The sequence below is a fragment of the Aethalodelphis obliquidens genome, unplaced genomic scaffold, assembly GCF_003676395.1.
Source record: "Aethalodelphis obliquidens isolate GAN/ISIS:26980383/991018 unplaced genomic scaffold, ASM367639v1 scaffold10, whole genome shotgun sequence".
Taxonomy (NCBI): Eukaryota; Metazoa; Chordata; class Mammalia; order Artiodactyla; family Delphinidae; genus Aethalodelphis; species Aethalodelphis obliquidens.
The window spans coordinates 21,565,147-21,568,424 of record NW_020837954.1 but is presented as its reverse complement, the minus strand read 5'-3'; the positions used below and the strand labels follow the sequence as shown (position 1 = coordinate 21,568,424).

General features: G+C 37.1%; 1 pseudogene; it reads right to left on the bottom strand.

Annotated features, from left to right (window-relative positions):
* Positions 1-2,351: 2,351 nt before the first annotated feature.
* LOC113623019 (proteasome subunit beta type-6 pseudogene) lies at positions 2,352-2,993 on the bottom strand (annotated as a pseudogene).
* Between the last annotated feature and the right edge of the window lie 285 nt (positions 2,994-3,278).

Below are 3,278 nucleotides of genomic sequence, written 5' to 3'. Positions count from 1 at the left end.
AGCAAAAACTCTTGGTAACTCAATTTTCTTAGCTTTAAAATGGAGACAATAAATTTAACTTTATCTTTGTGCTATTTCGAGGATGGAACAATTCAAAACGTTGAACTCTTGGAATAAACTGACACACAGTAAGAGCTCAAAGATGTAACTACTAATTAAATATTAAATAAACTTAAAAATATTTTTCATTGCTGCCCATGCCTTGCTACAGCTAGTTCCCCAGTGATGTTCATTTCTAGGCTCTGCTTACCCCATTTTCCTTGCAGTCCGGGGAAGTAGTGGCTTAATCCATGACTAATTTCTGGGTTGGATCACTGTCCTCTATTTACCCTTTCAGGTCTTTCTTCACCTTGTAACTAGCTCCCCATCTTTGAAATTATCTGGTGTGGATTCTCTTTTGTTGATTAACCCCTGATACATCTGCCCAAACTCAATATAAATTTATTTTCTACTACTCACTTCTGTCCCTTAGAACTATGTATTATATGTTTACATCTTAATGGCTACCAAGGTGTATACATGAGTATAATATTTTACATCATCTTTATATTGCTCCCTACCCAATATATCTCTGTGCATTTCAATAGATTTTAAAATTATAAGGTAGACACTAATATTTATCAAAGTAATTATATATTAAATTTTTGTAGTATGTGCCTAATGAAAAATATTTGAAGAAAACATATCAAATATTAACAATGATATATCTGGAAGATGGAATTTGGATTACATTTTATTCCCTTTATTATTCTTTTTAACAGAAATTATTTGGTGTTTCCAAAAATGTTTACAAGAAATACATATTGCTTATGATCTGGCAATTCCACTCCTGGCATATATCTGGAAAAAACTAAAACACTAATTGGAAAAAACTATAAAACACCAATGTTCATAGCAGCTTTATTTACAATAGCTGAGACGCAGAAGCAGCCCAAGTTCCCATCAAAAGACAATTGGATTAGAACATGTGGTATATGTATGTACAATAGCATATTACTTAGCCATTAAAAAGACTGAAATTCTGCCATTTGAAGCAACATGGATGGACCTAGAGAATATTATGCTTAGTGAAATAAGTCAGAGAAAGACAAATACTGTATAATATCACATATGTGGAATCTAAAAAAATCAGTAATACAAATGAATGTATATGCAAAACAGAAACAGACTCGTAGACATAGAAAACAAACTTGTAGTTACCAAAGGGAAGAGTGAAGGGGAAAGGGACAAATTAGGGGTATGAGGTTAACAGATACAAACTACTATGTTTAAAATAGATAAACAACAATGATACACTGTATAGCACAGGAAATAATAGCCATTATCTTGTAATAACCTATAATGGAGTATAACCTGCAAAAATGCTGAATCACTATGCTGTACACCTGAAACTAATATAATATTGTAAAGCAACTAGTTCAATAAAAAAGAAAAATATATATTGCTTTTATAATCAGAAAAAATCTATATAACCAAATGGGCTAATGCAGTTTTATAATTGTTCACGGTTATGGACATTTACTTAGAAACAGTAAGCACATTAAAAGATATTATGTATTGCCTATTTTAGGAAAATCCACCCTTAAAGTCTAATCCAAACTCAAACAGTCCTTTGAACACAAAATAGTGCTTCCTTCTAGAGAAATATTATAGTTGGAAATGATTTTATTTAAAATATTATGATTTGGAAACTTGAGGCTGGTTAGTTCATTTCTTAGTCTATGCATAGTTATATGTTACCTCAGCTTGTCTATGCTCCTTGCTACGTCAGGTCCCCCAATGATTATTAGCTACTTTATGGGAGGCATCGGGTTCTATCTTCTAATCTCCCACTGTTCTTTCATAAACAGGTAATAATGATGATAATAACAATAACAGTAATAATAAAACATCTATTTACCATCTAAATTAGACATCATAGGACATCACCTCTTGTCATTACAACCAAATGGAATATTATCATCATTTTACAGATGAGGAACATGTGCAAGAGAAATTAATTTGCATAAGCTCACAGTTCATTAGGTGGTAGAACCTAGATTCAAAAGGAATCTTTTATTTTATAAAAGAATACAATAATTATATCTTAATCCTTTAAATATAATATTTCATCTTTTGGGAGACATTGAAATCCTTGAGGAATGAAGAATGCACATTCTGGCAGGAATGTTTCTTCTGCAGATGTATGTTCTTCCTGTACCACGAAGCACACAGAGAGGCTCAAGTACAACACTAGATATGAGAGAGCTTGTTTTAACCATGAACATGTTTCACGGGGCACAAAAGCTGCTGATTACTTCATCAATTACTGAAGTCAAATCTGCTGCCTTCTTTCACATCCCCCACAGGCATTTTTTTTTTTCTCACTGACAAACTGTTTATTGAATTTTGCCATCAGTATGGGGTGTCTCTTGTTGTATCTTAGAATCCTAGGATTCAGGGAGGTGGCAAAGTGGCAATGGTGAATTTGGGAATCTGGTATCCCAAAAGTAACCTCCGCTCTACCCCTGATTCTACAATGGCTGCCAGGCGGATCACCCCTCCGCTGGAGCCGTCCCGCTCCATGGCCAAAGCGAGAGCTGCCCCCCTTCTTGGGGGTCCCAGCCCGTAATGATGATTCCTGCCGTCAGGTCTTCTGGGTATCGGTAACTCATCTCCTTAAAGAGGCTGGCTGACGTGTGTACCAGCGGAGGCTCATTCAGCTCAATGCTGTGGAAACCAAGCGCTACTGCCTGGCTATCAGCTGCTGAGTCTGAGCGGCAGCAAAAAACACGGTCATGCATAGGGGTCAGCTTGTCAGTCACTCGATTGGCGATGTATGACTCAGTGGTTGTTCTGGAGTCGGCTCCTAGAAACACGCCCCAATCAAATTGCACGGCCATGAGAGTGGTCCCTGTTGAGACTTTCTGGTTTTCCCAGTTGCGGGTGATGGCCTCAGGCCCCTAGGCTAGTGCTGGCCGCGCTCCCCGAGCAGCTACTAAGGTGTCCGCCATCTTCTCCTCCCGTACGGCCACAAAGGAACTGTCGTAAAGCACCACAACTCTAGCACTTCCAAAAGTCTCCAAGGAAGAATTATGATACTGTATGTTAATATTCCAAATATTTAAAAATAATTTCTCTTCTTAAAATCATGTCTGACATTTATCTATGAGAAGGTGCCACCTGCTGTAATGAACTGATCATTAGAGAAGGAAGGAAAGTGGACCAGCAGACCAAAGAATCCAAACTACAGTGTGTGTGTGTGTGTGTGTGTGTGTGTGTGTGTGTGTGTGTGTGTG